Source organism: Lissotriton vulgaris, chromosome 2_1 (assembly GCF_964263255.1).
Source record: "Lissotriton vulgaris chromosome 2_1, aLisVul1.2, whole genome shotgun sequence".
Classification (NCBI taxonomy): domain Eukaryota; kingdom Metazoa; phylum Chordata; class Amphibia; order Caudata; family Salamandridae; genus Lissotriton; species Lissotriton vulgaris.
In genome coordinates this window covers 550,703,774-550,729,480 of record NC_141687.1, presented here as the reverse complement: position 1 = coordinate 550,729,480, position 25,707 = coordinate 550,703,774, and the positions used below count along the sequence as shown (strand labels likewise).

The 25,707-nt window shown below is 46.6% G+C and overlaps 1 protein-coding gene across 1 annotated transcript in view; it reads right to left on the bottom strand.

Annotated features, from left to right (window-relative positions):
- The window catches only part of UNC80 (unc-80 subunit of NALCN channel complex), a 2,521,865-nt gene that overhangs the window by 1,535,302 nt on the left and 960,856 nt on the right, over positions 1–25,707 (bottom strand). The window lies entirely within an intron of this gene.

Genomic DNA, 25,707 nt, shown 5'->3' with positions numbered 1-25,707 from the left:
ACGGGGTTTGGAGGATATTGCGCCGTCCCTGTCGTACCCACTCCAGCCAGGCAGAGCGTCAGATCAGACTCTTCCGCTAGTCTAAGCCTCCCAGGTCCCAAGCTCGCCAACCACTATAGCACCAGCTGGCCTTCTTGCAGCGCCTTTCCACTCCAAGTAATCTCACAGTTGTAATATCAGGCAGTGATCACTCCGTGCACTCCCCCGGCAGGCACGGCGAAGGTCTGGGCCCTTATATCTCCCTCGCGTCCCCGAGTATGGCCCCGTCCAGCCTCCACCAGTTGCACAGGATACTCCAGCTGTCGGGCCATCGAAGCCGACCGCCTATTATCGCTCTGCAGTGCCTGACCGCTCCGTCCCCAGGCAGCACAGTGGGGATCTTAAGACAAGGTGCCGCAGCAGGGCCACCAGGGGGGCGATCCAGCAGGTAATTATTCCTCCATCTACCGCCTTACCACTAGACAATGCCCATTTGTTGGAGCTGGAGCAGGGCTCAGGGTCATGCAGCACCTTGCACTCGTCGTCACGAGCTCGAGGACCCCCTTCACCAGAGTCACAATACAGAGTTGGGCATCATCCAAAGGTTCCACCACTCTCGTCAGGTGTAGGGCCTCTCAGACGGGCGGAGCCACGGCTCCAGATCGTTCAGGCCCCCAAAGCCTCCAAAGCTAGGCCGCCACGCAGCCTCCGCCGCTCCTCTCCCCTCCTGAGCCTCCAGAGACCAGGCAGCCGGGGTAAAGCAATGCGGGCCGGGCCTCCGTCCAAGACAGACTGTCCGTGCCCCGGGGCGCACTCCGATAGGCGGCTGTCAGCGCTGAGTGTGCGCAGCGCCCGGACCCAGTATGCTCTCCGCCGGGTGCTCCTGTCCGCAATCTCAGGCCTTGAGTAGCGGCGGCGGGGCGGCGATGGTCCCAGTTTCCGGCTGTGCCCAGCACGATAAATCAAGCAGCCTGCATTCCTCTCTTCAGGCACAAGCCTGCCAGTGTAAACCTGTGTGTCCAAGCCAGCCTCCTCTATCACAGGCCACTCCTCACCCCCGTTATCAGGCTCCAGCAGGGTGATGCAGTAGGCCCAAATAGGCCCAAGAAGGCCTTGAGTCTCCTCGTGGCGCCCGCAGGGGTCAGAATCCTTCAGACTGCAGAGAAGGCAGGTGCCCACCTCCCGCCGCGGCCTCTCCCCCAGCTCCGTTTATTGGTGGCCGGCGCGGGTACCGCCCTCTGCTATGGTGGCGTGCTTCGCGGGTCCTGCTCCGTGCTGCGTGCAGCACTCCACCGGCCAAGGGGTCCGGACCACGGACCGGCCCACCCCTCTCAGCCCCGGGGTCCGAGGGCCAGTATGCAGGCTTCGCAGGTGTCGCTCTGGATCACGGCCGCTCACCAGTGCAGCGCCGTCAGGCTACAGTCTCCGCCACTTCGCCAGGCCGCACACCAAAGCCGCTCTAGAGCAGACCTCAGCTCGGGGAGGTAGATCCCCTCCTCCTCCCTGCAGCCGAGGTCAGGCCTCAGCAGACGGCCGATCCACGTCGCCGAATATAGCAATCTCGGCCCCGGAAGCCGAGCGAGGCACCGTCAGGAAGCTCTCCGTGAGGTGGAGCACTCGCAGGGGTTTTCAGAGGCTCAGACGGCCCGGAAGGTCACTAGGCAAAGCAGTAAAGGCCACGGCGCCGAAGGGACACGGGAACACGTCCTACTCCGCCGCCATCTTGGCCACGCCCCGCAGGCACAATTTTAAAATAGTTTCAGGAGATGCAGATAGAATATAAACTGCATTGCAGTTAACTCCATCAGTATTTACAACTACGCCACACATTCACAGCACACATTACGATCTCCCAGAATTTAGCTCACTGGAAGGCAAGCTTCTCATGAAGGATATGGGATCCCATAAAATAACAAAAATATACGAAACACTTGTAACAAATATCTCTACCACACTACCCGCTCTTCCAGTGCCATGGGAGGGGGAACTTGGCACACTAGATAATGAAAATTGGACTGAGGCTCTGGGGCGCCTAGTGAGGCCGTATTTTCAGCTTGCTTCCATTTGATACAACTTAAATATCTACATAGGGCTTACTACACAAGACATGGTCTGTGGAGCATGGGTACTATCACCTCCCCGATGTCTCCACTGCAAAGTGAAGGAAGATACATTCATTCATACAATATGCAGCTGCACAGCACTGGATCAGTTCTGGCAGGATGTGATGTCTTGTCTGATCGAGGTTCTTGCATGGATGATCCTAAATTGATCCTCCTTCATTGTACAGACTGCATTGAGGGAACAGATTCAAATGACTTCTATTGTTTCTGGGACTAACACTAAAAGTATATAGCCAGGGCATGGAAGGCAGAGACCCTTCCCACCCTTGCAGTGTGAAAAAAGGATGTTAATCATTGCATGGGGATGGAAGTTACGGTATATTTGGCAAGAGGATGTTCTCAAAAGCACCCTAAAATTTGGTAGAGGTGGGAAGACTTGTGTTGGAAGCTATTCGTTCGAACGAAAGACAGGCAATAGGGCATAGAGGTGATAACAAGGTGCTGTGGGTATTGTGGATTGTGGGGTGGTGGTGGGGAAGGATAGCCGGTGCAAATTGATAGATTCCATAAATGGGAATCCTAATTTTAATATCCTGTGTAAAACTTGTGGTCAGCAGGGTCTTGTTCATCTGCTAAAACTCAATAAAATTAGTTTAAAAAAAAGAAATGGTATTGGCAGGAACATGTGAGACAGACCCTTCAAAAAAGCGCATCATGACAGGTGATTTGAAGACAGAAGACTGATCCCATGAATGTAAAACAGCCAAACGAACCAATAAATAACCTTTAACTGTGGTAACAGCAAGATCTTGCTGGGTCATTGAAAGATAAATAAAATAAACTTGCTTGCAAAGGTTGAACATGCCGGAAGGCACACCATGTAACAAACATTTCCCAGCAGCCTACATATATAGAATAACACCAACCACTTCACGAGGAGGATCGAAAGAGATCAACTGTCCCTGCTCAACAGCCATGCATGTAAGTGTAGGTTGTACATGCTTGGGTGCAGGACCAGGCTTTGCCGGTAAGACAGGTGGTTCTCCCAAAGGGGCAGCCGGTTCGGAGGACAAATGTTCATGGACAGATAACACAGGTATCACATTTGTCTCGCCCAGTCCACGGCCACAAGGCTTTGTCTCTAATGGTAATTTTCAGAAATCTGTGCAGGAGAGGGAAAGGCAGAAAGGAGTACAGGAGTCCCAATCTCTATTGCAGGTGAAAAACTTCTCCCAGAAAGGACTGCCTTAGGTATTTCAATGCGCAAAAGCTTTATCACCGCCTGTTCTCTTCGGCAGCAAATAGATCAAGCCAGGGTTCTTCTCACTAATGGAAGATGCCCTGTGCCAGCTCTGAGTGTAACTGACATTCATGAGCCACTACGTAAGGGCAGCTGAGTTTGTCGGACCTGGAGTTTAAAGATCTTGCCACACGTTGTGGAATATGGGCTATGCCCTGCGTATTCAGCCACTACCAGAGATGTAGAGCCTCTAAGTATAGGACCTACTCCCTCATAACGACATATTTGTTTCAGTATCGCATGGTGGCCATGTTGTCTGTGAGCACCTGTATCTGTTCCCCCTTGATGGTTGGATATAATGCCTTCAGTGGAAAGAGAATCACTTGCAACTCCATCAAGACAATGTGGAGTTCTTCTTCTGCTGGTATCAGAGTGCTCTGATCTTCATCTCTCCCAGATGACCTCCCCAACCCAGTAACGCTGCATTCCTCACGACCATTAGCTCTGGGTGGGGAGAAGGGAGAGGAGTCTGCTATGGGTCCAATTGCTTCCAAGCAGACACACTGCAGGTCTTTCACATACTCCTTCAACATCTGGAACGAATCTGATAGATTGCATTGGTGCTGAGCCCACTGCAGAGCCTGCATGTGCCACCTGTCTTGGTTCACAAGGAGGATGAAGAAGGTCAAGAAGCCACGAAGCATCAGAGCCAATCTTACTGAGACCCAGGCTACAGGCTTTAAGCTAGGGATGATAGCCTGCATGTCATGGACTTGCTAAGGCAGTGGGATGGCTCGGAAAAGCACTGTATCCAGGATGGTTCTAATAAAGGGGAGACACTATGAGGGAGTCAGGTGCAACTTCAGCATGTTTATGGAAAGACGGAATACTGTCAACAGGTTGACCGTATTCTGGAGGTGGTTTAAGAACATTTGAGGCAAGCCCGCCTTCAGCAACCAGTTCTCGATGTATGGGAAGACTGGTATTCCCAACCTACACAGATGAGCTGCGACCACTGTTTGTGAACACCTTAGCTGCATTGGTCAGGCCAAAAGGTAGCACAGAAAATTGGACATACTTGTGGTCTACCTCAAACCGCAGATAGCATATATGGCACTACCAGATGGGGTGTGAAAATAAGCATCCCACAAGTAGAGAACCTAAATCCAGTCTCTTGGATCAAGGGCAGACAGAACTTGGGCCAGGATAAGCATTTTGAACTTATAATTCTGAAGGAAGAGGTTAAGAGGAAAAAGATCTAGGATGGGATGGAGGCCTCCATTCATTTTTGGCATCAGAAAATAATGCTAGTCTCAACCAGTCCTGATGTCTGATGCCGGCACCATCTCTACGGCTTCCTTGGTCAAGAGAGCCAGAGTCTCTGCTTGGAGTATGGCAAGAGGTCCTCCAGGAGATGTTGTGGCATATCTGCGGGCCCAACAACAATGGGTAGGTAATAGCCATGTTCTATGATCTGGACCTCCCGTGGTCAGACTTGATGCTGTTGAAAAGGTGATTAAGTGCCCCCTGGGGCAATCTAATGTAATATAAAATAATTTCTAGAGCACAAACTCATTCCCAGAGGCATCTTGGTGCTATCAGAGGCGGGCCTGAGGCAGATTAGTAGAAAGAAAGGAGGCGTCTTGCTGAGCTTAGGCGTCTGCTAGTCTTGCAAGAAAAGCCAGGTCTTTAAGGCTTTTAGGCAGGCGAGTAAGGAGGGAGCAGCTTTTAGTGTCAATGTTAGGCTGTTCCAGAGCACAACAGTGGTCCTGAAAAAGCTCCTTCAGCCCCAAGTGGTCCTCTTGAATGAGGGGACAGTCAGGTACATGGCGGCGCCAGAGAGGAGCGTCCTCCATGGGATATACCAACTAAGCTTCTCCTGAAAGAGTACTGGTCCCTGGCCATGCAGTGATTTAATGCTTTAAACCTGCAGCGTTGTCTTACTGGTAACCAATGAAGTTTCCTATTGGCTCCTCTAGCAGATTCATATTTTGGAATTTTAAAAAGGAAACATGCAGATGCATTTTGTAGAGTCTGGAGTCTCTTCGGGGGACCTGTCACAAGGTTAAGTTAGAGTCTATTACAATAGTCAATCCTTGAGAGTATTAAAGCGATGATCACAGTTTTTAATAGTTCTGAGGGTAGGAATTTCTCAATCTTTTTTACCGCCCTCAGAGCCAAGAAAGAGGCTGATGTAATTTTGTCACCTGATCTTTGAGCTTCATTTCGTTATCTAACAAGAAACCAAGATGTTTTACTTTGTTTGAGGGTTCCAGGAGAGGGCCCAATGTCAGAAATTCTCAAAACAAATGTTTAAAGAAAGTATAAGTGACCACTGCAATGATTAGATTTCCAGTACTCTGGGGGTAGGGTTATTGCCAAAGATGACGACCTCGGTCTTAGTGGCGTTCAATATAAGAAAGTTATTGTCCATCCAATTGCTAACTTCACTCAGGCAGGTCTTAAATGCAGAGCTCGAGCTAGTTTTTGGTTTCGTTAGTGACACCACAATTTGAGTGTTGTCAGCGTATAATGCAAGAGAGAAACCAGAATTTGTGATGAGTGTTGCCAGTGGCGTAACAAAGAGTGTAGGACTCAGGGCTGAGACCTGGGGGACTCTGCATGTCAAGGAGAAAGGTGTTGACGAGATGTTGCCCAGTACCACACTTTGTTGTCTATTTGCGAGAAAGGATTGAAGGAGATCTAGTGAAGTAGCCCAAATCCCTAAACTCTGCATATGGTCGACAGGACATCATGGTTGACCGTATTGCACGCCGCAGAGAGGTCCAAAAAGATCAGAGCCACTGTCCCCCATTATCCAACCTTTTTTGAATGTCCTCAGGTTGTCTTTTTTTTAACAGAGGCCAGCTTCCATACAGAAGGCAAAATTCCCTCGGAAAACATCTTGTTAAAGATTTTCTCAATGTTTTGTGCGGTATACAGTCATAATATCGAATAAAAAATATCGATTGGCCAAAATATCGAGTCAAAAATATAGAATGTACACAATATCAAATGGACAGAATATAGACTACAAAAATATCGAATAGAATAGCAAAATATCGAATAGAATAGCATCAATATCGAATCCAAAATATAGAATCGACAAAATATCGAATGGACAGAATATAGACAACAAAAATATCGAATTTGAGGTAAGTAAGTTAATATGAATTTTTAAAGTGTTTTTTATGTTACTATATGTGTGAAAAGTGTATATTTATTTTATAAATTCCAACAAAGGGAGAGGTAGGGAGAATCAAGGACACTCTCTCAGTCCCCGGTTAAATGTACTTAAACAAAAGAAGAGAGGTCTGGTCAGTCATAGGACTGCCACACAAGTGGAGCAAAATTTGGAAGAGTAACACACTCACTCAGTTTGAGTAGGAAGGCCCTCACACACCGACCTAGTCAGTGTCATGCTTCATCATCGGGCCCCACCGAAGAGGCCGAGTGCCTCTTCGGTGTGCTGCGACGCCAGAAAGACTGCGGAGCTGGTTGTGTGAGGAGAGCGTGATGTGAGTGAAAAAATAGTTAAAAGTGCCTAAGAGGGTATCAAGAATTTTTTTTTAATGAGTGATCCCTAAGACACAGGTAAGTGGTATATATGTGTCTGAATTTACATGCCAAGGTTTTTAGGGTTTGGTTAAATTCAGCTAAATACCACACAAATAATTAGTCAGTCAACATGTTTCTGCCGTACTAGTGGTTTACATTTACCAAGGCATTCTTCAGGACTATACCCCGGCGGTATGGACACTCTAATAGTCCACCCTGACCTGGGGGCGTGAAAGTGAAAAAAGAAAAAGGTGAAAAAGTGCTTAAAATTAGAAGAGCGGGAAGCTCATTCTAAAGAAAAAGACCCCAGAAAATCAGGGGTATCTCAGCACCTGTAAATAGAAAATACAGAGACAAACACACAAAAAAAACATACATATAATTAATATATGCCATTGCGAATTGTCAAAGTGCTCCATAGATGGTGGCAAACATTAGTGTGCCCATGGTAAACGCTATTTTTAGCACCATCCAAGTAGCCCTTTAGGGATTAATAGCGTTAAACTCTGGGAAGTGAAGTGCTAGAAGTGTTTGATTAAAACTACAGTTTGTAGATGTGGGGATAAAAACACGGTATGGATTCTCCTTATAGGAGGGATCAATGGACCAAGAGGTCTGTGACCCCCCTAAGATGGTAATTATACGTGATATCTCACTTTAAAACAGGGCGCTACTTGCACCATGGGTCTCGGGAGGAGGGTTGGAGCGCACCTGGCACATCCTAAAAAGAAGAGAATTGAATGACAATGCTGCCACAGCATTCCGGTACTTAGCTCATTATAAACGGGATACCAGTCCTGTCGGTAAAGTGCACTCACGCCCTCAGCGCTCACAGCCCGCTCTGAACCTTCAGAGTTCCTCGGAAAACGGACCCCGACGATGAAGAGCGGGGCCGGCGAGTGAGTATAAATGCGTTTGTTGTGATCCAGCGCGTTGTTCCGGGAGGGCGTGTCTCGCTCGGAACCGAGGCATGGAGCGCACACGCCCAGGTGGGCGGGGTGCGGTCTGTTTCCAAGTCGAGGCTTGAAAACGGAAGCCAATCGTCGGCCGGCTTAGGTATGACGCCGGTCGGCTTTTGTTATTCTCGGCACGAACTGTGGTGAGAGCTATGGGGGCATGAAAATGGCAATGAAACGGAGCAGATCCTCCTACATTAACCAGAGAAAATATCACGAGGCTCTGGGCGCTCATTGCCAGTTGGTTGCATTGTGTGTACTAAATAGATGTTGTATTATATCAGCTGGTCTATTCATTTACACTAAGAAAAAGGGCAACGATCAGATTTCAATAAGGATATTGGCGTCAGGGAAACAGAAAAAAAGAATGCAAATGCATATGGATGTTAGGCACAGTTATTGGATTTCACACCCATCATGAAACTTCATGATAGGACATTGTTCCACGGGATGTCGTCATTAAGGCCATTGATGTTAGTGCCCAGACGATACACCCAGCGTTGTTCTTTTTCGAACAGTCTGGTTTGTACATTTCTTGTGCCACCAATTGCTTCAATGATAGTCCATCTCATATCGTTGGTGGTATGGTTATTGTCCAGGAAATGACGGCTCAGTTTCGTTGTTGCCTTTTTGCACCTTATATTGCTACGGTGCTCGCAGATGCGCTGCTTGATCTTCCGAGTGGTCATGCCCACGTAGCGGAGCTGGCAGGGACAAGTGATTAGGTAGACCACGTTTACTGAATTGCAGTTAGTGTGTTCGCGTTGGGTCCACACTCTGCCTGCTTCAAGTGAAAGTGTTTTAGTTGCTTCAGTTAAATGGCAGACGCTACATTATTTTATAATGCATTTTAATTAATTAATTTAATTGCATTTAATTTTTGCGTAATATAATTCTGTAGCAGGTTGTGGGTTTATAGAGGAATAGGGTGTGAAGTAATTTAAATATAATTAATTAAATATGTTAATTTATTAATTGGTATTTATGTTAAATTAATTGGTTATAAATTATTAACTGGTAATTAATTAAAATATAATTGGTAAATTATTTTAATTAATTGATTAATTGATAATTATGTAATTAAAGTAATGTATTTCCTGCAGTGGGTTGTGGGTTTATAGGGGAATAGGGTGGGAAGTAATTTAAATATAATTAATAAATATGTTAATTTATTTATAGGTATTTATTTTTAATTAATTTTTAATTAATTATTAATTGGTAATTCATTAAAATATAATTGGTCAATAGTTTTAATTAATTGATTAATTGATAATTATGTTAATTTTAGTAATTTCTTTTCAGTAGTGGGTTGTCCATTTATAGGGGAATAGTGAGGGAAGTAATTGAATTATAAATAAAAATATTTTAAAATTTATTTATTGCTTATTTTTGTTGTATTATTAAATTTTTTATTAATTGTTAATTAATTTAGTGTTAATTGGTAAATACTTTGTATTAGTAGGTAATTTTAATTGTTAAATTTAATTTGTATTTCTAATTGATTAATTAATATATTATATAAAATTGTTGATTATTTTATATTATTTGTAATTGGTATTAATATTTAATTTAATTTAATTCATATATGAAGTATTTACTTTCCCTACTGTTGCACTCACTGGAGTGGGAATAGTAATTTTTACCCCTATGCTATCCAACGCTTTCCCTACTGTTGCACTCTCTGGAGTGGGAATAGTAATTTGTACCTCTACGCTATACAACGCTTTCTCTACTGTTGCACTCTCTGGAGTGGGAATAGTAATTTTTACCCTCCCGCTATCCATTGCTTTCCCTACTGTTGCACTCTCTGGAGTGGGAATAGTAATTTTTACCCCTACGCTATCCAACGCTTTCCCTACTGTTGCACTCTCTGGAGTGGGAATAGTAATTTTTACCCCTATGCTATCCAACGCTTTCCCTACTGTTGCACTCTCTGGAGTTGGAATAGTAATTTTTACCTCTACGCTATCCAATGTGTTCCCTATTTTTGCACTCTCTGGAGTTGGAATAGTAATGTTTACTCTCCCGCTATCCAATGCTTTCCCTACTGTTGCACTCAGAACAGTGGGAATAGTAAATTTTATGCCTACGCTATCCAACGCTTTCCCTACTGTTGCACTCTCTGGAGTGGGAATAGTAATTTTTACCCCTACGCTATCCAATGCTTTCCCTACTGTTGCACTCACTGGAGTGGGAATAGTAATTTTTAATCTCCCGCTATCCAACACTTTCCCTACTGTTGCACTCACTGGAGTGGGAATAGTAATTTTTACCCCTACGCTATCCAATATTTTCCCTACTGTTGCACTCCCTGGAGTGGGAATAGTAATTTTTACCTCTACGCTATCCAATGCTTTCTCTACTGTTGCACTCTCTGGAGTGGGAATAGTAATTTTTATCCCTACGCTATCCAAAGCTTTCCCTACTGTTGCACTCTCTGGAGTGGTAATAGTAATTTTTACCCCTACGCTATCCAATGCTTTTCCTACTGTTGCACTCTCTGGAGTGGGAATAGTAATTTTTTCCCTACGCTATCCAATGCTTTCCCTACTGTTGCACTCTCTGGAGTTGGAATAGTAATTTTTACCTCTACGCTATCCAATGCTTTCCCTACTGTTGCAATCTCTGGAGTTGGAATAGTAATTTTTACCCCTACACTATCCAATGTTTTCTCTACTGTTGCACTCACTGGAGAGGGAATAGTAAATTTTGTGCCTACGCTATCCAACGCTTTCCCTACTGTTGCACTCTCTGGAGTGGGAATAGCAATTTTTACCCCTAGGCTATCCAATGCTTTCTCTACTGTTGCACTCTCTGGAGTGGGAATAGTAATTTTTACCCCTACACTATCCAATGTTTTCTCTACTGTTGCACTCACTGGAGTGGTAATAGTAAATTTAACCCCCTCGCTATCCTACGTTGAAAATATTGTATATGTTTTGTTAATAATATGTATATATATATATATATATGTATATTCATTTTTTTTTTTTTTACGTTACATTAATTATTGATTAATTTGAAGTTTATTTAGGTATTTTAAGTATGTTTAAATTAATTATATTTATTATTATAATAATTCATATTTTGACTGTCTATATTTTTTACAACGATATTTTGGAGTCGATATTTTTGTACTTACCTGTTTGAAGAACGGAATTCGATATTCTGGCATTCTATATTTTCTCCACAATATTTTGGCAGGTCGATATTTTGCTCCTCGATATTCTGTCAGTGATCCGTTTTGTGCTATTTGTGTAGAGATCATGTGCATTATTTTAGAAGTCCAGGGGTCTTGTGGAGCGCTTGATTTAATTAATGGTATTAACTTTGTGAGTTGCTCTATTGAGGGGGACTTAAAAGTGGAAAGACTAACCTGAGCTAACGTGGCAGTTGATGGTTGCCCGTCTGATTTGCTGGCCGTCCCACCCACATTGAATTTGTGAAAAATGTTTACAACCTTTTCTTGAAAAAAGTTGGCCAGTATGTCACAGGAATTTGGATTTGTTATTGAAGGGTTGTGGCTAGTTGGTACCACTATTTCTTTTTATAACGGAAAAGAAAGGTTTGTAGGCATCACAGGCTGATTTTATCTGTTCAGCGTAGTAGGAGGTTTTTGCAGCTGTGATGTGTTTTTTATGTTCAGCTAGTTTGTTTTAATTATGTATTTTCTCCTCCTCTTCAATTTTCTTTCTCCATTTCTGTTCTTGCCTTCGGCAATCTTGCCTAGATGTCCTATGGGTTTCATTATACCACAGCTGTGAGACTTTCATAACCGTAGTTCTTGGTTTGATCAGTACTACTTTGTCTAGGGCAGAGTTTAACCAGAGTGAAAAATGTTGCATTCACTGTTCCAGATTTTCTGCTTGGTGCCACGGTATGGAGGTCAGGGCGTCTTTTAATTCCTTCAACTGTAACTTGTGCCAGGCTCTACTGGGAGTATAATGGTGAGTATCTCTATGCCTGCCTATTTTCTTGATCTTTGTCTGCCAGTTGACTGCCCAGTGATCAGACCATCTGAGGGGGAGAGTTGGAAGTAGATTAGTATCAGGATGGTTGGAGAAGATTCCATCTAGTATATGGCCAGCCCCATGCGTGGGAAAGCTAGTGATTAAAGATAGACTCACTAAAGTTGATTGATACCACAAATGTGTTCAGACTGAGTTAGTTTCATTTTCCAGATGGAAATGTAAAATCACCTAACACAGACCAATTAGTACTAAAGATATGTGATTCTGCAAAACCACTTCTAGTTCTTGGTGGGCGGTAGATTAACATTCCCTTAAATGGCTGCGAGTCCGGCAGCTAAATCAAAAAGGCTAGAGCTTCAAAACCAGGGGTGGTTAATGGCTCAAATGTAGTCTTTAAATGAGTATGAATAAAGACCGCCAACTCTCTGCCCTTTTTTAGTTGTCTGTCAAGCCGATAGATGGAAAATCCAGGTGGGATAGTTGCTACAATTTCTGGGCCGGAGCCACTATCTGACCATGTTTTGGATGCAAATGCCACATCCACCTGCTGTGCTTAGACCAGATCGGAAAAATCAAGATGGTGTTTCACTAGAGATCTGGTGTTTAGTAACAAATATGTTGTATGTGTTGAAATGCCACCTTTTCTATCAAGAGTCATAGTGTCAGCTGCACTATTCACAGAATTGAGTCTATAGCCCTCGTACTGATTAGGACAGGTTAGATGGGTCAGGATGGGGTAATTAGGACCAATGGGACATTCGTTGTTTGGTCTTAGTGCCATTAGGAATTCAGCGGAGTACCTGATGGTTTCCGCTGCCAGGGGACGTGCGCTGGGTGTGGTCTAAGCAGGGATGGGCTTGCCTTTGGCGAGGCGGCACCATCCTCCGCTTAAGTAGACAGAAGACAGCGTACTCGGGTGAGTGACTAGACCGTCTCACTCCCAAAATGGCATTCAGAAAACGACGAAGTGTAAATAAGGAATTATCAACCATGCCTCCCTCCACACAATCAACAAGTAGAGGCTGCGGTGGACCAGGGAGAGCAGCGGTTCAGAAGCGAGAAACATGAGGTACAGTGCTCAATTAAAAGCACCAGTTCAAATGTGTTAAAATCAAGTATTTAAAAAGCGGTTGCCTTCATGATGCTTTTTCATGTAGTTAGCAGGGAACTCAAAAACAATATAATTGCCTTCTGTTCAATTAAACATAGTACTGTGTGCAAAATACAGTTTTCAGTCAGACTAGCGAGCTGGGGAGCAAGTACCTTTCTGCAGCCTATCTGGTCCTAAAGTGTTAAAAGTGGCTACACGATGGCTGTGGGGGGCTCGGGGGTGTGGGGTGGTGAGAAGAGCATTGTTCCCAAGAGCTTGGAGATTGACAGCCTGTTTACCTGCCTCATCCTCAAAAGGATTGGAAGGTAAACTGTTGGTTCTCTGCTGGTAACCTGGTCTGAAGCTGCAAAAATGGCAAGTGGTCTGGGAAAACTGGTGGACAGGCAGAGTTAGGCATAGAGAGTGCACTGTGGCCTTGCTCTCTTTAAACATTTCTATGGCCGGGTCTGCCTTTACTCCAAACAGACAAGAATCGACAAATGGCAGGTCCATTAGGGACTGCTGGACATCTAAAGAAAAAACCTGTGGAGGCATGGCACCTTAGCATCACACTGGTGGTGGCTGCTCTACTCAAATAGTAGGACATGTCCAGGCCAGATTCGATGGTGTATTTTGCCGCATTCTTATCCTCCAAGATTAGATGCTGTAATGTGACTCGGATGTCATCTGTAACACCTGGCAAAACCTCAGCCACCTTGTCCGACAGTGCATGTGAATACTTGCTAAGGAGACAAAATGTATTCACTGATAAGGCAAGGCTGACCGACCTGAACTTGTGTTTTGCAAATGTTTCCATTCCCATAGATGCTCTATGCGGGAGTTGGGAAGGGATTTGAAGGTTAATCGGTTGGTTGAAGCCTGCACTACTTAACTCTCAGGGGTGGGATTTTTATTTAAAAATCTTGGTCCCAGGCAGCTGGACTATTTTACCTTGCCATGTGCCTACTGAGTGGAGGGCAAGAACTTGGTTTTGCCAAAGTGCCAACCAACACACCCATCAATGTCTCATTAAAGGATAGAAGGGGTCCATGGCTTGTTTGTGTGGGCTTGAGTATTTCAGTGAGCTCATTAGTTTTGACCTCTTCAGTTGGCAAGTTGAGGTCTAAGACTTCCGCCACTCACCAGATCACTGTCAAAATGAGGTAAAGAACTCTGATGCTATGGCTGGGGTTGGTGAGGAAAGACCAATGTCTGCAAAGGTATCTAGACCACCACTGGCATCTTGTAGTACTGCAAAAATGCCCCCATCATCATAGAAGGCCCCACCGTGAACATCATCGTCAGCAGCATGTGGAGTGTAGTCTGGAAAATAGCAAGCGTTGTGCCAGGGCCTAGGTCGTGGACTCATTTTGGAGTTCGAAAAGACTATTGGATCCTAGCCCGGCATCTGGAAATTGACTGGTGTCATCAGTATGAGCGCTCTAGGTGGGGACAGGAATGGAACCAACCGCAGAGCCAGTGGAGTCAGTGCCTGAGGCACGGTTGAAGTTGGTCATGGGGCCGGATCCGAATGAGGGAAGGGGTTCACTCTGCACCAGGGAAAGACCTGCTGCAGGAAGCCAGCTTGCATCCACCTCGACCATGGTACCCAAAGGCATTCTCGAAGTACCTGGTGAGGCACTAAAAATGTTGTCCATGGGCAGGAGAAGTTCATGGAGTTGTGGCATTCCTGTTGTTGTGGATTGGGCTGGTTTGGGACCTTTGGAGGTGTCAGTTCAAGGTGTGGAGACCGACTTTATAGCCTGGAGGCTCCAAGAGTGTCGTGCAACTCAGAGTGATGGGAGTGGCGGGCCAAAAGAGACGCATCCTAAGATTTTGGATTTTTTCTTATGGGATTTTTTTAACTTACCTGAGCCCCATGGCCACACTGATGACAGGTGAGAGGAGTCGGAGAGAGTCCATGCTCGCAACTTTGACCGAGACCGTATATTCAACTTTTTGAATTTGGTGACGGCAAGAAAGGCCTCTAAATCTCAAATTACTATTCGTTTTGGCACAGCAGTTCCACAACTTTGTTGTGTTTGGTGCCGAGTCACCAGAGGCAGTCATTGTGGGTGTCAGGAACTGACATCTGCCAATTACAGACACAATGGGATTTGAACCCTGTTGTTTTAGGGGGTCACATGCTATAAAATGTAGTTATTTTGAGGGAAAAGAAGCTTGGTCATGTATGACAGAATTTGAAAAACTCTGAGAAGCAGGGAAGCAAAGAGCGTAATCTAGGACAATAAGGATCACATGAGCCATGTGGTTTCAAATTTCGGGAATCACTCTTGGCATAGAAGGTACCAGTGTAAATGCGTTTTGGAGCTTGTACATCCACTGAAGAGGAAATTCTGGAGTACAGAATTATTAGCATACCCTGGTGGCAAAATAGCTTAATTCTAGAATGGCCCATTTGCGAGTTACACCTTTATCAAGATGACATTACTGATGTATTGAGGAAAATCCGCTTAGGTAGTATGCTGTCTAGTTCTCATTTCCAGTAGCTAAGATAATAGCAGAACAATTTCTCTGTTATGGCTGACTACCACAGCTCGTGAGCTACCTTAAACAAGGAGTGAATTCCACAACTCCTTGTTTGTTTACATACCAGATCATGTTAATGTAGTCTGCTCCAACTTGGACATATCTGATCTGCAGCTGAAGGAGAAAACCAGAAACTAGTTCCACTAAATATCCAAGGCCCAATGAACACATCTCATCCACAACCGAGACTGAGGCAAAAAGGGGGGCTGTGGCTACAGCGACAATGTAGGCAGAAGCAGGCTCCGGAGCTCCACCACGGCTTGCCCTCTTTATACACCGATCCTGGCGGGCAAAACCGGGCCCCGGCGCTGCATTACACAGCGGAATATCTGCTGGCCCCTCTTAGCTAGGGTGCAGGCGGTGGAGGGGGCGGTGGAGGGGGTGATAATGGGCAGGAGAGTCTCCGTTCCTCCTGTGCTATGGGCGGACGGCGGAGTGCCCAGGACTTAATAAGGGGGTCGGAGAGTATGGGCTGGGACTGCGGCCTACCCGGGACTGAATTTGCTGGCTTCACGGCCCGGGGGCCCACTGAAGGTCCCCCTGGTGTGACCCTGTGAAGTGTGCCTTGAGCCCTCGAATTCCCCTGTCGCTGACTTACCCCCGATGATGCCTGGACCGGCGAGTCTCCTTGGGGGTGCTGTTGGTAGCTCCTGAGACGGTGGGTGTGCTTACTCCCTGCACCTACCTGCGGAGAAGGGGGCTTGCAAGAGCAGAGTGAGGGCGAGCTTCTGTGGGTTGCCTGGCGGGCGGTCTCTGGCAATGGGGGCGATATTGATGCATCAGGCTGGGGGATTCCTTGGCTGGCGGCCCTAGACCTCAACCCTGAAGGATACTTGCGACATAGTGGGTCGTGATACCATTGTGCTGGTGACGAAATGGTGGGGGCAGAGGACGGGTCAAGTGCTGGGTCATCTTTTGACCAGCGGGACACTGAAGGCACCGCGTGAACAAGTCCTACGACGGATCAGACAGCTCGGCGTCGTGAATCCCCTCTGAGAGGTGTCACTGCGCGACATTGGTCCGGTATCCGTTCGGAGCGGCGTTTGGGGTGGAGATCCTTGGAGCGGACGGCTGGAGACAGCAGTGCCCTGCTGGGGTGGAGTGTGACTGCGGGCTCCCTCAACACTGCCCATTTTGACTGTACCTGACCACTACAATGGGCCGCGTGTCAAAAACAAATAATGGCTTTGAGGTGCTATGCCTGGACGAACCGGACCAGCACAGAGAGGACGAGGATGGCGATGAGGTGAGACGGAGTCCGGGACGGCCTGGGGACCCCACCCTGGGTGAAATAATGCAGTCTGTAGTGTTCTTCCGGGAAGCGCTTGAGAAAAGGATGGACGCCATCGGATCAAATCTTACTCTGCTGAAGGATGATCACCGGAAGCTCAAGGAGAGAGTGACGAACCACGAAACCAACATGAAGGACATTCTGGATGAGGTGACAGCCCTGCATCACTCTTTAACCGAGGTAACTCACAGAGTCAAAGTCCTCGAGATGCAGGTGGAGGACAGCGAAGGGCGTTCCCGGCGTAACAATCTCCGTATTATGGAGACCCTGGAACCCGAAGAAGGAGCTGACGCGGTCCGGTTTTTGGAGAAATGGTTGCGGACGGAGGTGGCGCCGAAGGGCCTCTCCCCATTCTATGCGCTGGAGCAGGCACATAGGGTCCCGGCCCGTCCACCAAAGCCTGGAGCCCCTCCACAGCCAATAGTGGCGAGACCCTTGCATTACCGTGACCGGGACTTCATCCTCCATAGAGTCTGAGAACAGCAGAACCGGCAAATAGGGAACAATAAGGTGCTGATATTTGCGGACTACACCAGGGAGGTCCAGCGTCAATGGTCCTCCTTCCTGGCTTTCAAGAGAAAGCTGAATCAGCTCAGTCTAACTTATGCTATTCTGTTCCCGGCACGTCTGCGGGTGACGGCAGACGAGGAGACCCATTTCTTTCTTACCCCGCAGGCGGCGTGGGACTGGTTGGACGGTCGTGGAGGTGCGGCCGTGAGTGCCTCACGGGCTGTTTCCCCTCGAGAACGACAGGTGACTACCCCACTGAGGTGGCGACCCACTTCCCCGATGGTGCAGCAGCATGGCGAGACAGGGCGGTGAGAGCGGTGGCGGCCATCAGCCGAGGGGTGGTCAGCCTGGAGCTGCTGAATGTCCCCCCACAGACAGCTGATGGGATGTTTGGTTGATGGGGCCAATGAGGTTATGTGGGTCGTTTGCTGCAGGGGTTGTTGCACTCACTAGTACTGGGGGCCACTTTGATGTAGGGCTGTACAGCAGGGGGTGATGTTACAAGGCTGCCGGGGTACTAGCTGGCTATGCAGATTTTTAACACAGAGAAGGGGCTGGGGGGAAGGGCTCTGGGGACATTGTGCGTGAGCTACGAGTCTCCTCTTGGTTATGGTTATGGAAATGAACAGTTCGGTTTGGATGGGAACCTGTTTTTGTGTGCCTGTCCTGGGGTGTGGGAGTTGGGGGAAGTTTGAGTGTTGGGTGGGATGGGGGAGGGTCAGACATGTCGCTAGGGGGGTTTAGGCAAGCGAGAGCATGCAATGGATCCATGGGCACCTCCATAGGTCTTAAAGTGATTTCTTGGAACATACGGGGGATGCATACCATGTGCCTGCGACACAAAATACATGCTTCTTTAATACACAGGGGAGTGCAAATCGCACTACTTCAGGAAACTCACTGGAGGAAGGCGGAGGGGGTGCCATTACAACGCCGCTGGAGGGGGCAGGTCTTTCATACCTCTTACTCGGCTTATGCAAGGGGGACATTAGTCTGGGTGCGGGCAGGCGTTCCATTTCAGTGTGTGAGGCAGGTGATTGATCCAGAGGGTAGGTTTACGGTGACCACGGGGCGACTGGATGGGCAGGACATTACACTAGGCAGCATATATGCCCCAAATATTGAACAGTCCACCTTTTTTACCCAGCTCTCACAGACATTGGGGGGGTGCTGACAGTTCCTGTTCTTTTAGGGGGAGACTTTAACTGTGTGACAGATGTAGACTTAGACCGTTCCGACCCACCACTCCCTAACACCCCTACTCGCAGACTAGCAGAGATCAGGAGGGACTGGCAGCGGAGCTGGGGACTTACAGATTCCTGGAGGGCCCATCACCCTGGGAGCGCGACTACTCTTATTTTTCCGCAGTCCATGAGTTACACGTCAGGCTGGATGCTGTGCTGTGTTCCCCTGATGTCCAAATAATGATCACAATGAGTGAATATTCGGCCAGGACGACTTCTGATCACAACCCCCATACTAGTGACCCTGAATTGGGTTTGCATTAGAACGGCGATTCCCAATTGGCGACTCCGACCGGAGGTCTTGAAGGATCAGGTCTTCCGAACCATTATAGGTACTGCCATAGAGGACTACTTCCAGAACAATGTGGGCACTTCTTCCAGTCTGCACAATGAGTGGAATGCATTCAAAGCGGTGATCCGTGGGCGGTGCATTGAGGAGGCTGTGGGAGTGCGCAGAACTCTATTGAGCAAGGTGCAGCAGGCAGAGTTACGGCTTCGGAAGAAAGAAAGAGAGACCGGGGCAGGAGGACCTTCAGGAGGGGCTATTGAAGGCGAAGGAAGAGCTAGCATCACAGGTGGAGAGGCTGATATGTTTCGACTACAGGGCATACCTGGTGCGGGCACATGAGGAGCACGACAAGTCAGGGGCACTGCTAGCCTGGTTGACGAATCTGGCGCGCAGGGGCACAGCGATCCTTGAACTACCGGAAGAGGGGGGGACGACCCACTATGGGCAGCAGGCCATTAATACGCAATTCCTGGATTACTATTCCACCCTTTATAGTAGCACATTGGACCCCAGGGAACTAGAGGAAGGGAATTTCCTGGACATAGAGTTACTGCAGATCGAGGCTACCCGGAGAACCTGGGTCGGACGATAGAATTGAACGAGGTCAGGGGAGCTCTCAAGCGTATGGCCAAGAAGAAAACCCCAGGCACAGACGGACTACCCTCGGAGTTCTACATCACTTACATCGCCGTGCTGGCTCTACAGCTGGTGTCTCTTTATAATCGTTCAAAGCAAGTGGGCTATCTGCCTGCTTCGACGAGGGAGCCAGTGATCGTACCGCTCCTTAAACCGGGTAAACCGGAGTGGGACCGAACCGCGTATCGACCCCTGGCGATGTTAAATATCGATTATAAAATACTGAGCGATATTTTGGGGAGTCATCTGGTGGTGCACATGACAACTCTGGTGCACGGAGACCAGTCTGGGTTCATCCCTACCCAAAACACGGCCATGAATATTCGGAGGCTTTGTCAGTTACTACATGAGGCGGGTGCAAGAGACGATGAGGCATGTGTACTATCCATAGACATCGAAAAGGCCTTCGATAGTCTAGAGTGGCCATATCTGTTCCAAGTTCTGAGGGTCTTTGGCTTAGGTGAGGAGTTTGTGGCATCGACGAAGATTCTCTACTCTCGCTCGACGGCTAGGGTTCAGACGGGGGGTGTGATCTCGGCTGCTTGTGACGTGGGCAGGGGGATGAGGCAGGGCTGCCCACTGTCTCCCTTCCTGTTCGCCCTAGCAATGGAGCCGATGGTGGTCCGGGCATGGACAGGGGGACATTATAGGGGTCTAGAGGGGATGGGTCAGAGGCACTATATTGTCCTGTTCGCTGGCGATTTCTTGATGTTCCTCGCCAATACTACTGATGAGCTCCGGGGAGCCCGGGTTTTGCTGGAGAGATTGGGGCGGGTTGCACGGCTCAAAGTCAATTGAGCCAAGACATGCCTATTTCCGATGCGTGGGGAGCACAGTGATCCTCCTGAGGGGGTAGATTTGAGATGGGAGGGTAGGTGTTTGCCGTATCTGGGGGTTAGAATTTACCATGAGGTAGCTGACTTCTTTGAGGGTAACATAGGGCGGGCCCTGCGCACCACCAAGAGTAACCTTGACTTCTGGGCCTCTCTGCCTTTGTCGGCTGCGGGACGTGTGGCATTATTAAAAATGATAACACTCCCCCGTTTACTTTATTATTTTGTTACCCTGCCGATATGGATACCTGGAAAGTATTTCGCCCAACTCAACTCTATGGTTTCGAGCTTCTTGTGGGGAACGGGAAGACGGAGATTAGCTCTGCCGACCATGATGTGCCCACGTCGGGAAGGGGGTTTTACAGCGCCTGATTTAGAGGCTTACTACCATGCAGCCCAGTTTCAATGGTACGCACAGTGGTTGGCTGGGAAGCTAGGAATGGAGGCAGACCAGAGAGGCAGGGACCTAGGGCTCCGCCACTTGAGTCGGATTTTGCTACAGCTTCCGGTGCTGGAAAGGGAGGTGTCCAGGGACTTTGGGTCTTGAGGCAGTGTTGGTGTAGGGCTCGCAACGCAATAAAGGGAGCCCAGACTATGCCCCCGAGATTCCGGTGTGGTTCTGCGTAGAGCTTCCCTACGGAGGTGACTGGCAGCGGCTACATGAATGGGAGGAGCTGGGGATCTCTTCCATTGGCGATCTGTAGGAAGATGGTACACTTCTATCATTTCAAGATCTCATGCAGAGGCACAAACTACCTTCTCAGGACTTTCTCTTACACGCGGGTGTAACGGCCGCTGTGCGCATGCACTGGAAAAAAGGGTTGGAAAAACAACGGGTCTTCCTCCCTTGCCAATATGTTGTCACCTCCGCAGGTAAGATCTAGGTGGTGACGTGTTTATATCAGAGGCTGACGCAGGGCTTGAGGATCCTCTAGAGGAACTGCGTGTTAAGTGGGAAACTGACCTAGGAACGCCTATAGAGGAGAAACCCTGGAAATTGCTAGTGGAACGGGCCTGGAAGTGTTCCCGCAACGCGAGATTTCAACTTTACCATTTCTATGTGTTTCATCAGGCGTATCCTACGCCTCACAAAATTAATGAGTTATTTGGCTCCCACGCTACTTGCCCACGATGCAGACTGGAAGGTGCAGCATTCATGCATATGTTCTGGGATTGTCCATTACTTCAGGGATACTGGGGGGAGATACTGGCCAAATTGACAGAGGTGACGGAGAGGGACTTGCAGCATACTCCAGGGGTGTGCCTGTTACACCCGCAACAAAACCTCCAGTAGGTTCCTGCACCTGGGATTAGTACGAGCCAAGCGGGAAATCACCAGCCATTGGAAGGCGGTTACGGCCCCCAGTGTTGCACGCTGGCTACGAGACTTTATAAAGTGGGCGGACTGCGAGGAGATACTCCGACTTCAACTAGCTCGGAGGACTGACAATGACAAATTGTGGGAAGCGGCGAGATCCTGGGTGGAGATGGTAGATCTGCTCAAAAACCCGACTGACGATGATGACTGATCTCTCTAGCTAGGAGTGTCCTCTTTACTGCATGTGATCGCAACAACAGGTAGCGAGGTGAGAGAATGGGGGGGTTGATCGTGAATGTGGATGCGTCCTCTCAGAAGAGATGTGGGCTACTGTCATAGGACTCGAATGGAGTGCGCGGAACACATAATGACCCATAACTGCGTTGTTAGGGAAGCGACATGTCTGAGGGGAGGGGGGAGGTAGGGTTAGGAGGGGAGGGGCGATCGGGGGGCAGTGGAATTGAGGGGGGGAGGTGTTCTTTGTTCTATGCTATGATGCATAGAGGCGGACAGTGCTGGCACAAGCAAGGAGCAACGTGATTCAGCCCTGTAGGACTGTACCTTAGGTTAACTAGGATATGCCTCTTGCCACAGGTAAGGCCTCACCCCTTATGTGGAACAGATTGACGGACTAAACAAGTTTAGCCGAGGCGAGGCAAAGTTATGATATGGGCTCAACTGTGAGACAAATGTTGCAAGGCCAATGTATTGTGTATGAATATGTACGAGAAATGTTTGAGCACACTATGAAAACTTAATAAAGTTAGTTTTTTTTTAAAAAGAGACTGAGCCAAAAAGAAGATGCCCGGAAGCCTTAATGCTGCTCAAAAATGCTAAACTGAGTTTCTCTAAAACAACAGAGGCATATGCTGAATACTCCAAGACCTCTCTAAGGAGAAAAAGCTCTCAGAAGATGGGTATGATTGAGGTGAAGCAGCATGGAAGATTTTAAGAAACAGTAAGAATTTACCTAACGCACATTGGGAGAAGTATCTACTGCTGCTCTTGAGGCTCAGGAGGAAACAAACACATGTAAAATCCAGGTTGCTCACAATGCAGGTATTCTTAAAAAGACCCTCATATTCTAGTGAAATCAGACAGTACTGTACAGAGAAGGTGTGTTGTAAAGTAGGTGAATTAGATTTAGTTAATACTATTTCACTAAAGGATTCTTTTTCTGCGAATAGGTGACTTACTGCTGACAGTACCATGTTTACCATGACTCTTAACTTTCTGGTGCAGCACACAATCACTAGCCAACAATGGACAAACCCCTGACCTTCATTAAGCTTAACCAGCTGAAGTTAGGCAGCGCATTTGGTGAAACACTTTTTTTCCTGGATGATTAGTACAAGTGTAACAGTATATAGTGAAAACAAATGATGCGTAAGGGATACCTGCCTCTTGTTCACGCTGCAAAGTGACACTGGTGGATTATTTGCTTATGGTGTGAGATTGCAAGTCATTGGCACTTCTTTGGATTCACGTCTTCCATGTTTTGCAACCTGAACTGGCATATCCCGTCAGTCCTCTTGGGAAGTGTGTAAACTGGTGATATTCCACCGCCCCCCCCCAAAAAACATGGTGGTTTCCCAGATCGTTGATTTGGGCCACCTCCCTCTCAGTGGAATCATGGCGTACAGTAGTCCTAGTTGGGACCAAGCTGAGAGTAAGTCTCTTCACAGAAGAAAGTAGTAGGGGATTACATAAACACCCAAAAAGCAGAGGTATCTGATGAGCATTGGTTGGCGTTAAGCACTGACTCCAGAGCCAATGCATTATCCCCTTGAGAGGGTGTGGACCCCCTTCCTTAAGCTCCTCTATGTCACATTGTGCAGTATGGTTCAATTATGCACAAAGAGGTCATTAATAATTGCCGCTGAACCCCTCCTCCTCAGACAAACCTGCTTCACATCTTGTGATGAAACTCTACTTAATGGGGAACTTTTTTCTCCCTGACATTTGTCATTATGTCTGGGAACCTAGATAGAGTACATGGAACACAAGGATACAGCTATGATGTTCATTCACAATTCTTACATCATTATGGATTCATAACTGCTTATTATGGCATTTATGAACACAAAAACAATAACCAATCTGCATCTATGACATTATAATTAATTTACAGTCTTCTTCAAAGCTCTCCTCAGAGCCTTTCCTTGCCAAATTCACACTGAATTAACAGGGATGATTACTCACTGGTTGCAATATCAGTGAATATATAAACTTTTTAAGGCTTGCATGTGTACAAGAGTAAGGGAAGGGAGGCATCTACAACAGCGCAAAGATTCTGTCTTTTTCACACAAAAAGAACGTAGAATCTTTGGAGTTGGGCACCAGCGGTCACCCGACAATAAAGCAAATCACTAAAACAGATCACTAAAACAGCCGTCCTGCAAACATTTTTACAGAAAACATATTGTGAGACCTGTCAATTTAGACAACTGATTTCAGGTGTTTTACGGATAGGTGCTATTTGCAATTTAAGAAAATTACAGTCTGCTCTGCCATATACCACTCTTTTGTGTAATGTGACAATTTCAAATTTGTAAACTGTACAGGCCTATTTTGAATTATAGTGGGGTTAAGCCTAAATATTTGACGTGGTGCACTAATGAAACTAGAAATTATCTATTCTGGTGCCTTTAACTAATCTGCTAAATAGACATTTTTATATACCAATAACAATTTTCTAACACCTTTAGTTGTTATCTTAGCTCAAACAATTTGGAAGTAGTTATAGATTAGGTTTTTGCCTGACTGTTTTGTCAGAAATTTGTCAAACATTTTGAATACTGCATGCAGCAGCACAATCAGCATTTAAATGCTACATTCAGTGTCATATATGTGAGTATATAATCCATCCTACTGAATGCTGATCTGAATTGCAGGTTTCACTATATGTAATTACACAGAATAAAGTGCAACAAATAGTACAGAGCGATCAAGATGAATAAACAGTAAGACATGAGACATGTTATTATATGAAATGTGCCTAACCTAATTTTCCTGTCTATCTTGATTCGGTTTTATGGATTACCCATTTACAGTTAGATAAATCCAATGGTCATCCTGAGAATAATTAATGATTGGTGGCAAAGCCAATCCCAGCCCCTTAAGAGAGAACAACATATGGCATGGTGCAACTCATGCTGTCAATTATGAACTCTTGGCATTGTATCTTGCTTATGATCAGAGGGTTATCCACTGCTACAACATTTCCTGGTCTCAGAAGAGAGTGGTGGCAATACACAAGGAATGGGATGGCTCACCTTCAGTTTAAGATGGCCAGGGCGACGCATTGGCAGTTTTCTATGGTGCTTTCAGGTATGAAAGCCTTGAGATTTAGATTCAACCAGTAGGGAAAAGTTGGCCAGTGTTAGGTTTCTGTCTGGACAGATGAGGAACCAGTTGCGGTGTGAACAGCATTTTTGGAGGTACTTGCAGGTGGAGGGTCAATGGACGGCCTTATGAGTCTGTCCGCTATGTGGGATGAGACTTAGGAAGTCAGCACTTGGATTGACTATCTGGACCCAGATATAGCACTGGCCACAGGGAAAAGACTCAAGGGTAATGAAAAAAGAAACCGTGAAGTGGCAAGACTTGAGAAAGTAACCAAAGCTGGGCTGACTTGCTGGCCTCAAGTCTCTGACAACACAATACTGAGCAATATTTTTCTCAGTATGACTCTATAGATGGCAAAGGAACACGATCTAGGAAATATGGGATACTGGGAGCAGGATTTATCCTGCTGAAATGTACACATACAATTCAGGAACTTCTGAAACAAACTATGTACACCCATATAGAAAATACCTAGATATAAATGGTATTTTTACAAGTACAATAAGCATGTTCTTTATGTCCAGAGTGGGATCTCATAAGCTTGAAAGCCTTAGAACTCAGTACCAAAAATATGCCATGGAGGGATATGTTTTACAATAACAACGCATGTATTGTGAATTTAATGTAGCTCTTTAAGTGGCAGTCATGAAAGTTAGTTTTGCCTATTTAGTACCTCAGAAAAATTAAAATGCTCTGGAAATGTCATAATGATATGGTGGAGGATTGGTTTTCTTTGGGGAGTTCTCCTTTAAAATTACAGGGCTCCTAGATTACTCTGAGTTGGGGTTTAGTGACAGCATAATTTTAGTCTCAGTCCTTATTCTTCTAAAA